At 48.5% G+C, this 12,481-nt stretch overlaps 2 long non-coding RNA genes across 2 annotated transcripts in view; one reads left to right on the forward strand and one right to left on the reverse strand.

Annotated features, from left to right (window-relative positions):
• The window catches only part of LOC118157758, a 14,815-nt gene extending 3,268 nt beyond the window's left edge, over positions 1-11,547 (reverse strand). Inside the window, exons 1-2 of the long non-coding RNA XR_004746722.1 lie at positions 11,537-11,547; positions 6,824-6,828 (exon numbers count right to left, since the gene is read on the reverse strand). This is a non-coding gene — a long non-coding RNA (uncharacterized LOC118157758). The remainder of the gene's footprint in view (positions 1-6,823; positions 6,829-11,536) is intronic.
• On the forward strand, positions 1,342-5,723 carry LOC118157756. The gene is made up of 4 exons (XR_004746720.1): positions 1,342-1,591; positions 4,476-4,485; positions 5,034-5,035; positions 5,620-5,723. It is a non-coding gene; the product is annotated as an uncharacterized LOC118157756 (long non-coding RNA).
• Positions 11,548-12,481: the final 934 nt, after the last annotated feature.

Genomic DNA, 12,481 nt, shown 5'->3' on the forward strand with positions numbered 1-12,481 from the left:
CGATGATCTTGAGGTCTCTTCCAACCTAGAAATTCTGTGATTCTGTGATTCTGTGATCCTCCTTATTTTGGGACAGTGGGACCTTCCGCTTTTCTGCTTAACATACTCCCCACTGCTACGCCACTGTCATGCCTGCACAAACACTTTTGAGTATACAAGGTTAGTGGAATTTTCCACCGCAAAAACACCTTCTACTGCAAAAGCACAACTTTATTTCTCACATGATGGGGAGCACCTTTCTATGAAGGGGAAAAGGATTTTTGCCCAGGAGTTAGCAGGGCTGATTGATAGGGCTTTATACTAGATTTGAAGGGGGAAAGGGATAAAACCATGCCCACCAGTGATAAGCTATGGGACTGCACACCAATTTTTGAGGGAGTGCATGCCAGTGAGACCCTTCAGTCTGCCCCATGAGCGGCTGACTTGAAGGAAAGACATCTCAAGTGTTTCTATACATACACATGCAGAATGAGAAACAGGCATTTCAGTTCCCTGAAATGCTTGTATACTAATGTGCATAGTACAGGAAACCAACGGGAAGAACTGGAGATCTGTGTACAGTCAGAAGGCTATGATCTCACTGCAATCACGAAGACATAGAATAATAGCATAGAATCATAGACAGACTCAGGCTGGAAGGGACCTTAAAGATCATCTAACTCCAAGCCCCTGACATAGGTAGGGATGCCACCCACTAGATCAGGTTGGCCAAAGCCCCATCCAGCCTGGCCTTGAACACCTCCGGGGATGGGGCATCCACCACTTCTCTGCCCAACCTGTTCCTGTGGCTCACTACCCTTACAGTGAAGAATTTTCGCCTAATATCTGATCTAAATCCATTCCCCCTTTCCCTATCATTATCTACCTGAGTAAACAGTCCTTCTCCATCTTTTTTATAAGACCCCTTTAAGTACTGAAAGGTTGCAATGAGTTCTCCCCAGAGCAATGAGGTACTCCAGCCCTCTGATCGTCTTGGTAGCCCTCCTCTGGAATCACTCTAACAGGTCCATAGCCTTCTTGTGCTGGGGGCCCCAGACCTGGACGCAGTACTGCAGGTGAGGCCTCATGAGGGCAGAGTAGAAGGAGACAATCACCTCCCTCAACCTGAGGGTCACACATCTTTTGGTCCAGCGCAGGATGCAGTTGGCCTTCTGGGCTGCAAGCACGCACTGCTGGTTCATGTCAAGCTTTTTGTCCACCAGAACTCCCAAGTCCTTTTCTGCAGGGTTGCTCCCAATGAGCTCTTCTCCCAGTCTCCAGTCATGTCTGGTGTGGCATAAAGACCACACGGACAACAGGGTTATTTTAGGATCACTAACTGCTACTACTTTATTTAAGGGAAACAGATCTGGCTTGTTTTCAGGGCCTATAGGGCCTGGATCAAAAGGAATGTCCAGGTCACCAGGGGGCATAACAGCAAAGGCCTGCGTTGGCTGTAGCAGTGGAGGAGCTGATGGTGTAGCAGGTAGACCAGTAAAAGAGCCCGCAGCTCCCTCACTGTCTGGCAAACCACAGGTTTCTGATTGTGGCCCCACATGTCTCTTTAAGGCCTTAGAGACTGCTCGCCAGGTGCCGAGCAGTCCCAATGCTAGTCTGTATTCACAGAATCACAGAATCGTCTAGGTTGAAAGAGACCTCCAAGATCACCTGGTTCAACCTCTGACCTAACACTAACAAGTCTTCCACTAAACCATATCACTAAGCTCTACATCTAAAAGTCTTTTAAAGACCTCCAGGGATGGTGACTCAACCACTTCCCTGGGCAGCCCATTCCAATGCCTAACAACCCTTTCAGTAAAGAAGTTCTTCCTAATATCCAACCTAAACCTCCCCAGTGCAACTTTAGCCTGTTCCCCCTCGTCCTATCACCAGGCACATGGAAGAACAGACCAATCCCCACCTCGCTACAGCCTCTTTTAATGTACCAATAGAGTGTGATAAGGTCACCCCTGAGCCTCCTTTTCTCCATGCTGAACAGTCCCAGCTCCCTCAGCCGCTCCTCACAAGACTTGTTCTCCAGACCCCGAAGCTGATGAGCTTCGGTGCCCTTATCTGGACTCGCTCGAGCACCTCCATGTCCTTCTTGTAGTGAGGGGCCCAAAACTGAACGCAGTACTCGAGGTGCGGCCTCACCAGAGCCGAGTACAGGGGGACAATCACTTCCCTAGACCTGCTGGCCACACTGTTTCTTATGCAAGCCAGGATGCTGTTGGCCTTCTTGGCCGCCTGAGCACACTGGTGGCTCATATTCAACTGTCAACCAATACTCCCAGGTCCTTCTCTGCCAGGCAGCTTTCTAATCCCTCATCTCCCAGCCTGTAGCTCTGTTTGGGGTTGCTGTGCCCCAGGTGCAGGACCCGGCACTTGGCCTTGTTGAACTTCATACAGTTGGCCTCGGCCCATCGGTCCAGCCGATCCAGATCTTCCTGCAGAACCTTCCTACCCTCGAGCAGATCAACACACTCACCTAACTTGGTGTCGTCTGCAAACTTGCTGAGGGTGCACTTGATCCCCTCATCGAGATCATCGATAAAGATGTTAAAGAGAACTGGCCCTAGTGCTCAGCCCTGGGGGTCTCCACTAGTGACCAGCCTCCAACTGGATTTGACTCCATTCACCACAACTCTTTGGGCCCGGCTATCCAGCCAGATTTTAACCCAACGAAGTGTACGCCAGTCCAAGCCATGAGCATCCAGTTTCTTTAGGAGAATGCTGTGGGAGACGGTGTCAAAAGCCTTGCTGAAGTCAAGGTAGACCACATCCACAGCCTTTCCCTTGTCCACAAAGCATGTCACCTTGTCATAGAAGGAGATCAGGTTAGTCAAGCAGGACCTGCCTTTCATAAACCCATGCTGACTAGGCCTGATTGCCTGGTTGCCCTGCAAGTTCCACATGATGACACTCAAGATAATCTGCTCCATGAGCTTCCCTGGCACTGAGGTCAAGCTAACAGGCCTATAGTTCCCCAGGTCTACCCTCCGGCCCTTCTTGTAGATGGGCGTCACATTTGCTAGCCGCCAGTCAGCTGGGACCTCCCCCGATAGCCAGGACTGCTGATAAATGATGGAAAGCAGCTTGGCTAGCTCTTCCGCCAGTTCTCTCAGTACCCTTGGGTGGATCTCATCCGGCCCCATCAACTTGCATACATCTAAGTGCTGTAGCAGGTCGCCAACCATTTCCTCGTGGATTGTGAGGGCCACATCCTGCTCCCCATCCCCTTCCACCAGCTCAGGGTACTGGGCGTCCAGAGAACAACTGGTCTTGCCGCTAAAGACTGAGGCAAAGAAGGCATTAATCACCTCAGCCTTTTCCTCATCTCTTGTACCTAAGTTTCCCCCCGCATCCAGTAAATGATGGAGATTCTCCTTAGTCCTCCTTTTTGTGTTGATATATTTATAAAAACATTTTTTGTTATCTTTAACAGCAGTAGCCAGATAGAGCTCCAGATGAGCTTTGGCCTTTCTGATTTTGTCCCTGCACAGCCTTGCAACATCCTTATAGTCCTCCTGAGTGGCCTGCCCACTTTTCCAAAGATTATAAAACCTCTTTTTACTCCTAAGCTCAAGCCACAGCTCTCTGTTCAGCCAGGCCGGTCTTCTTTCGTGCTGGCTCATATGTGGGCACGTGGGGACAGACCACTCCTGAGCCATTAGGATTTCCTTGTTGAAGAGTGCCCAGCCTTCCTGGACTCCTCTGCCCTTCAGAACTGCCTCCCAAGGGACTCTGCCAACCAGTGTCCTGAACAGCTCAAAGTCTGCCCTCCGGAAGTCCAGAACAGTAGTTTTACTGGTCCCCTTCCTGACTTCACCAAGTATAGAGAACTCTACCATTTCGTGGTCACTCTGCCCAAGACAGCTCCTGACCTCCACATCTCCCACCAGTCCTTCTCTGTTAGTGAACAGAAGGTCTAGCGGGGCACCTCCCCTGGTAGGCTCACTAACCAGCTGTGCCAGGAAGCTGTCTTCCACTTTCTCCAGAAACCCCCTAGACTGCTTTCTCTGGGCTGTGTTGTATTTCCAGGATATGTCTGGGAAGTTAAAGTCCCCCACAAGAACAAGTGCTGACGATTTCGCAACTTCTGCCAGCTGCCTGTAGAACTCCTCATCTGTCTCCTCATCCTGGTTCGGTGGTCTATAACAGACCCCCACCAGGATGCTTGCCTTGTTGGCCTTCCCACTGATCCTAACCCATAGGGACTCAACCTTATCATTCCCAGCCTCAAGTTCCACAGCATTAAAACACTCTCTAATATAGAGAGCCACTCCACCACCCCTTCCGTGCTGCCTGTCCCTTCTGAAGAGCCTATAGCCAGACATTGCAGCACTCCAGTCATGAGAGTGGTCCCACCACGTTTCCGTGATGGCAACCAAGTCATAGCCTGCCTGCTGCACAATGACTTCCAGCTCCTCCTGTTTGTTACCCATGCTGCGTGCATTATAGATGCACTTCAGTTGGGCCATTGCCTTCTCCCCCAGCCTTGCCATTGTTCCCCCTGGTACACCTCCAACAAGCCTTATTTCATCCCCGTCCCCCTTCTTACCTAGTTTAAAGCCCTCTCAATGAGCCCTGCCAGTTCCTGGGCCAGGATCCATTTTCCCCTTAGAGATAAGTGGGACCCGTCTGCGGCCATCAGGCCAGGTGCCGAGTAGAGCGCCCCGTGGTCAAAGAACCCAAAACTTCTGTGTTGGCACCAGCCTCTGAGCCACGTGTTTATCAGGTGGGCTTTCCATGTCCTCTCTGTACCCCTCCCTGCCACTGTAGGGATGGACCTAGGCATCCTCCTGGGTAGACTTTCTACCACATCCTCACCCACCGGTCTCTCAAGCTCTAGAGCCTAAATATCTGTTGTGTAAGGACACCTGGGAAGGTGGGGCTGGTGGGGGGGGCGTTGCCTGCAACATCGAGCAGGGACATGTCTCCATTCCTCCTCAACGCTAAGGTCCCCTCCCTCTGCCCAAAAGTGACAGGGCAGGGGGTCCACCCCCATTTGGCGGGTCTCACCCCTGTACCTCTCTTTCAGGCCTTGCAGGGAGTTGTTCCACCAGTCTATCTCCCTCTCACATTCCCTGATGGCCCTCAACCTCTCCACCTCCTCCTTGAGCTCTGCCACCAGGCAGACCAGGTCATCCACCTGCTCGCACCTCACACACAATATCTCTGCCTCCCTCAGATGGCAGCAACAGGCTCAGACACTCCCTGCATCCAGAGACCTGAACCGCCGCATTTTTGAGTGGGCAGTCAGTCTGGGTGGTTACACTTTCTAGAGATAGCTCTCTGCCTAGCGTAGACCATTGCGGCCTAGCTAGTGGTAGACAGTCATTAGAAGAGTTGTTCTTATGGGCGGGGGCGAACGCTTTGCCCTGCCTGCACGAACTGCTGCACCACACCGTTTGCCTGCCCTATTCTCCACGATCCTGGTCGCTTGCGCTCCCTAGGGGCTGCTTTCGAACGTCAGGGTAGAGGGGCGCTGCTGGCTCCGCCTACGCCTTGTCAGCCTCACTCACGAGGGCTGCCGGGTCCTGGTGGCTCCCTCGGCTGCCTCGAGTGGCCTCGATGCCGGAAAAAAAAAGCCCTGCCTGTCCCAATCGCGTCTGCCCCGGAGCTGATCGCCTCGGCAAGTAGTAGCAGTGTCCCACACCTTGACCTCAATTTGGTCCCATCTTTCAGGATCATAAACTGTCTGATTCGTAATAAAGGGAATAAGCTGTAAGGTTACCAGGACATTTTTTTGTTTCTAAGGACATATGATTCCCCATAGTGTGCAACTGCTTACGTTCGGCCAGTGAGGGGTAGTTGTGTGCGTGGGTCCGCTTCTCTCAGCTTGAGCTTTTTTCCAGCTCCGGTGAGCCTATTTCCAGCGATTTTCTATACGAGCTTCTTTCCAGCTCCAGTGTGCCTATTTCCAGTGACTTTCAATATGAGCTTAATTCTAGCTCCACAGGCATATCCACCAATGCTGCTGTCAGACACTGACAGAAGACTTGGGCACACCCTGCAGCCCAAGACCTGAATGGCTTCATGTTTCCCCGAGACCACTGTCTGGGTAGCCACATCAGTGACTGTGGCTGGAAAGGCCGCAAGAGATGTGGAGGCCGTGGTGTGGGAGTATCACCTGGTGCTGCTGGCTTGGTCCATGCCTCGTCAGCCTCCCTTGGGCCCTGGCAGCTTCCTCGGCTGCCTCGAGTGGCCTCGATGCCAGAAAAAAAAACCCTGCTCGCCTTGATCCCCCACTCCACTGCAGAACACATCTGCCCCAGAGCCAATCGCCTCAGTGTCAGTCTTTACTGCTAAGATGAGCCCTCAGGAATCTCAGACCCTGGAGACAAGAGAGGAAGTCTGGAGAAAGGAGGACTTTCCCTTGATCAAAGAGGTTTGGGTCAGCGATCATTTAAGCAAATTTGACATGCACAAATCCATGGGCCCCGATGGAATGCACCCACGGGTGCTGAGGGAGCTGGACGATGTTATTGCTAGGCTACTCTCCATCATCTTTGAAAGGTCATGGAGAACAGGAGAGGTTCCTGAGGACTGGAAGAAAGGCAATGTCATGCCAGTCTTCAAAAAGGGGAAGAAGGAAGACCCAGGCAACTACAGGTTAGTCAGCTTCACCTCCGTCCCTTGAAAGGTGATGGAACAGCTCATCCTGGAGGTCATCTCCAAGCATGTGGAGGATAAGAAGGTGATCAGGAATAGTCAGCATGGATTCACCAAGGGGAAATCATGCTTAACCAATCTAAAGGCCTTCCATGATGAGGTGACTGTCTGGGTAGATGAGGGGAGAGCGGTGGATGTGGTCTACCCTGATGTCAGCAAGGCTTTTGACACTGTCTCCCATCCTCATAGACAAGCTCAGGAAGTACAGCCTAGATGAGCGGACAGTGAGGTGGATTGAGAATTGGCTGGATGGCAGACCTCAGAGGGTTGTAGTTGTAGGCCTGTAGCTAGCAGTGTCCCCCAGCGGTCAGTACTGGGTGCAGTGTCATTCAACTTATTCATCAGTGACCTGGATGATGGAACAGAGTGCACCCTCAGGAAGTTTTCTGATGACACAAAACTGGGAGGAGTTGCTGATACACCAGAGGACTGTGCTGCCATTCAGAGGGACCTTGACAGGCTGGAGAGATGGGTGGTGAGGAACATCATGAAGTTCAACAAGGGCAAGTGAAGGGTCCTGCACCTAGGGAGGAATAACCCCAAGCACCAGTACAGGCTGGGGAGTGACCTGCTGGAGAGCAGCTCTGCAGAGAGGGACCTGGGAGTCCTGGTGGGCAGCAGGATGACCATGAATCAGCAATGTGCCCTTGTGGCCAAGAAGGCCAATGGTATCCTGGGCTATATTTGGGAGAGTGTTGCCATCAGGTCAAGGGAGGTGATCCTCCCCCTCTACTCAACCCTTGTGAGGCCACACATGGAGTACTGTGTCCAGTTGTGGGCTCCCCAGTACAAGAGGGACATAGAACTACTGGAGCGAGTCCAGAGGAGGTCTACGAAGATGATTAGAGGACTGGAGCACCTGTCGTACAAAGACAGGCTGAAAGAACTGGGCCTGTTTAGCCTGGAAAAGAGAAGACTAAGGGGAGACCTCATCAATGTATATAAATATCTGAGGGGAGGCTGTTGAGAGGACGGAGCCGGTCTCTTTTCAGTTGTGCTCAGCGACAGGATGAGAGGCAATGGGTGCAAACTGATGCACAGGAGGTGCTGGCTGAATATGAGGGGGCACTTCTTTACTGTGAGGGTGACAGATTAGTGGAACAGATTGCCCAGAGAGGTTGTGGAGTCTCCTTCTCTGAAGATATTCAAAACCCGCCTGTATGCCATTCTGTGAAATGTGCTCTAGGTGATCCTGCTCGGCAGGGAGGTTGGACTAGATGATCTTCAGAGGTCTCTTCCAACCTCAGCCATTCTGTGATTCTGTGATTCTGTGCTTCTGTACTTCTGTGATCTGTGCTATGTTCTCTCTTTTGCTATATATCAGATCTAAGAGATTGTTAAAGGCTTCATTATCCTTTTTTTTAACCTTTTTTTTTTTTTTTTTTTTTTCACTTAGCTGTGCTGTAAAGCACTGGCCTTGAGCCTAATTTGTTATTCAGGCATGCATTACTATCATCTCTGTCCTTCAGAAACCATCCCTTGGAGAATATTAGCAACTACACTCCTACATTCTCCTCCTTTTCTCTTCTGGGAATCAATTGGTGGACAATATCAAGAATGGTGCCTCCTCCTTCTTTCCCTGTAGGACAGTGTGGAGAATAGTCAGACATGTTAGTGTCACTGCTAAGCCTTGGGCAAAAGGGAGTTGAGCAGTTTACTCCTGCTTCTCTCTTATACAGACTTTATGGATGGAGGTCCACAAGCTTGGTATGAGAGGTTGCCGAAGGAAGGAGGGAGTCTTGCAGTGGCAGGACATCCCTGTTTTGGTGGCAGAACAGAATCTTGAAGGCCACAGTGCCTGGAATGAAAACTTTTGTTTCGTTATTTGTAAAATTAATATTTAAGTTAACATGAATATGCTAATGAACTTAACGAAGTACACACTAAACATATATGACTAAAGTACTCGACTCTCCACCCAAATCATGCTAAACATCACACCAGGGGGAGAACAAATAAGTTAGGATATAAAAGGGGGGAGTTAATGTTAGGAAAGAGAGAGCTAGTGTTTGGAGTTAGCGTTAGGAAAAAGTGTTAGAGATAGGAAAAAAGAAGAGGAGGAGAAAGAAGAAATTGGAGACCTAGAAGAGGTAGTTGATGGGCTGTGCTCCTTTCTCCTCTACCAAGACAGGGACACCTTCTTGGTAAGCTCTGCGCCTTCACTTTTTGGTGAGGAATGCTCAGGAGAGCATTTTGCTAGCACTGTTATCACATATTAGCACTACTGCAGAAAGTGTATTTATCAACGGCAATTCCGAATCTGGTATGTATGTCACCTTATTAAATACTTTCAGCTTTGTGAAACTGTCTCAGTGGAATTTCTTGGCGGGGCTCTGAAACAGGCAAACATTTGACTCTGATAAGCACCCTTTAACACAACAGACAGTTACAATATATTTTCAGTATTTTAATCCTCCTTGGGTAACCAACAGTCTTTTTGCTAGATCTCCAGAATGTGTTTCTGTTTCTTTTTCTAAATGTTAAACAATTAGTTAAGAATGCCACCCAGGAATATGCCCCAAGACAGTGTGGCAGTGGGTGGCAAGGTGTGTGGGAGGATATGGGCAGGTACCTGTAACAGTTGTGTCCTCCAATGGTTTTGAACTTGACCCCTAAAGAACTGCAGATTCCTAAAATACTGATAGAATGTTTGAAAAACGTATGCCCTGACTCTGGCAATGCCAGAGAGTTACAGCTTCCTGCACTGTGCTGGGGCCTGGCCTGAGCCTATCAAATGATAGTTAATACTATCCAGAACCTTCACGGGGAGGAGAAGGTCTCTGGATTTGATGACCAGATAACAGACACAGTAGCTAAACCAGAGAGCCAACCCTTGGCAGCATTAGTCGCCCCTGTAATTAAGGAGAAACAATGGGAGTGGAAGTCAGCTTGTTTAGTAAAGGAAGAAGAAGCTCCTCCTAAGAGAGCGGTGTGGCTGAGTTTAGCTAGCCATCAGTGTGAAACCACCACACCTTCCCAATACCAAATTCTTCTTGTGTGGTAAACATAATCACTAGATGGTATATTTATTTACCCTAGACTTGCTGTTACTATCTATAATGAATTCCCCTTTCACCAGCTGCAGTGATAAAACAAAACTTAATGTACAAATAGATAGAACTCAGTCATATTCTAGATATTTTCTTCAAGATGGATTTCAAAATAATGCATGCCTCTGTATACCCTTAATGTCTGCAGGAAACATAATGAAGCAAACAAGTAACATTTTCTGATTATGCCATCTGGCTCCCAAAGACTGTATTACCATAGTTTTGTGAGGTGCTGTCATAATTTGTTGCCTTTCACCACCAGTACAGAGATGTTCTGGTTTCATTTCTGGAACCCATCAAATGACTTACCAGATGTGAAAAAAAAAAAAGGGGGGGGGGGGGGGGGGATGGTATGGTGCTGTTCTTTGGATTTAGGATGAGAATAATGTTGATAACATGCTGATGTTTTACTTGTTGCAGAGCAGTGCTTACACTAAGCCAAGGACTTTTCAGCTTCTTACACTGTCCTGCAAGCAGGCAGGCTGGGGGTGCATCAGGAGCTGGGAGAGGACAGACCCAGGGCAGCTGACCCAAAATGGCCAAAGGGATATTCCATATCATGATGTCATGCTGAACAATTAATATGGGGTGGCTGGCCGGGGTGAGGGGGACCAGCTGCTCAAGGATAGGCTGGGCATCGATCAGCGGGTGGTGAGCAATTGCACTGTGCATCACTTGCTTTGTACATATTATTATTATTACTGTAGTCACCATCATTATTGTTATTTCTCTTCCTTTTCTGTCCTATTAAACTGTCTTTATCTCAACCCACAAGCTTTACTATCCTCCACTGCACTGGGGGAAAGGGTGAGAGAATGGCTGTGTGGTGCTTACCTACCTGCCTGGTTAAACCCCAACAGGCCTTTTGGTGACCAACATGGGGCACAAAGGGTTGAGATAACGATAGATCTGACCAGAGCATGTTAAAACAAAATTCTTATAAGCATTAGATCAGTTCAATACTTGCTAATTGCAGTGTTTCATTTATTTATTTATTTATTTATTTATTTATTTATTTATTTATTTATTTTGATCTCAGGTCTGCTGTGATTGTTTTCCAAATTGAGTTATATAGCACATTACTTACCGTATGTGTACCCAGTTGTGCTGTTTGTCATTCCTTGTGTCTGGTTTTGAGGTTTTTATTTTGCTGTACTGTGCAACACTGGCTATGATATGATAAAATTACTAGTCATGAGACTAATGTGGTATTTGTATACTCAGCATTCCCATCACCTCCATACTTTGGAAACCGTATCTCAGAAACTATTAATAGTTACACCTTTTACCTTTTCTCCTCAGGGAGCCAATCTTGGGTGTGGGTGTGTGCGCGTGTACTTTTCCCCACTTCTTCACCTCCCCGTTCTGCTCCAGGCTAGTTAAGATAGATCTTCAAAACTTTGAATACCCTTTGGATGTTCTCATTTTTATGTCTCCTGAATGCACTTAAGGTTTTGTTTAAGTTTTAATTACTATTTCAGAATGTCATTCAGAGATCTGTCCTGAGGCAGGATAGTTATGAGTGGCAGGGAACGGGGGAGGATATGGGCAGGCATCTAAAACAGTGGGCACCTCCAATGCTTTGGAACTTCATCCCTACATCCCATACTAAAGTGACTAGGAAAATTAAACTAATATTCACATTTTAAAGAAAATGTACATGACTGAAGAAGCTTCCAGGGTGGAGTGTAGCTGCACTACCTAAGCGTTCCATAGACTTCCAACCTTAGATGCTATCACACTAGGGGAACCTGGTGTGCCGACTAAGGAACAGTATGGAGCGTAGAGCGGAGTGGAAACACTGTGGCTAGGCTCTGTGACAAGAGGGGGACTTGATTGTTCTTGTGTACACCAAGACCAATAAGCTGCACTTTTGCTACCCTAAGCCAAAGACCTGTCATGTTTTTGACAAAATGCTGTGCTCTAGTGAACTTTTGCTCATTATAATATCATTACAATATGAAAACACACCTCTGTCCCAAAATCTACCCGCCTCCAAGGTGCGACCACCCCTCACTGAGCATGCGCTCTGAATTTCTCCTATACTTTTAAACAAAAGCAAGAAAACTTTTCACCAATCATAACCAAGATATACTTGACTAGAGTCACTCAAGCTCCACCTAAAAGATAGAAAATAATAAAAACTGGCTTGAGAGAGAGGGGATGTTAGGGAAGACACCATCACGAAGGATACCTTCTGACTTCTGGGATCAGTCGATAGGCTGAGCCTCTCTTCCAACCGCATTGGGACGCCGTGGGGTAAGATTTGAACACTTGGTTATACTGGGTTTCTCTGCGGAAACTTAGAAATCTCTAGAGTCTTTGTGCCTTTTAATGCATTAATAGCCAGGCTGTGTACCTGTGTATTTCATGCATGCTAGCTTGCTTTTGCAGACAGTGAATTTATTGCCGACAATCCAAAGAACCTGTGTACCTGTTGCTGTAATAAATTGCACTTAATTGCATTGTTCCTAGCTGTGATAGTTGTGTTGGGTCTGTCTGGGATGGCGTCACCTTTCCCTGCAGCAGACCACACAGTGCTGTGCTCTGCACCCGTAGCTGGAACAGCACTGGTATCACTCCAGTGTTGTGTCTATTGCTGCATAGTGCTGGCACAACATCAGAACTCCCTCCAAGCCCCCAAGAGCCAGCAGGCTGGGGGTGGGCAATTGATGGGGAGGGGACATCACCAGGGCAGCTGACCTAAACCAACCAAAGGGATATTCCGTAACACCTGATGTCACACTCAGCAATAAAAGGGGGCCTCTCATGGGGGA

This window comes from Oxyura jamaicensis, assembly GCF_011077185.1.
Source record: "Oxyura jamaicensis isolate SHBP4307 breed ruddy duck chromosome 10 unlocalized genomic scaffold, BPBGC_Ojam_1.0 oxy10_random_OJ72041, whole genome shotgun sequence".
In the NCBI taxonomy this organism is placed as follows: Eukaryota; Metazoa; Chordata; class Aves; order Anseriformes; family Anatidae; genus Oxyura; species Oxyura jamaicensis.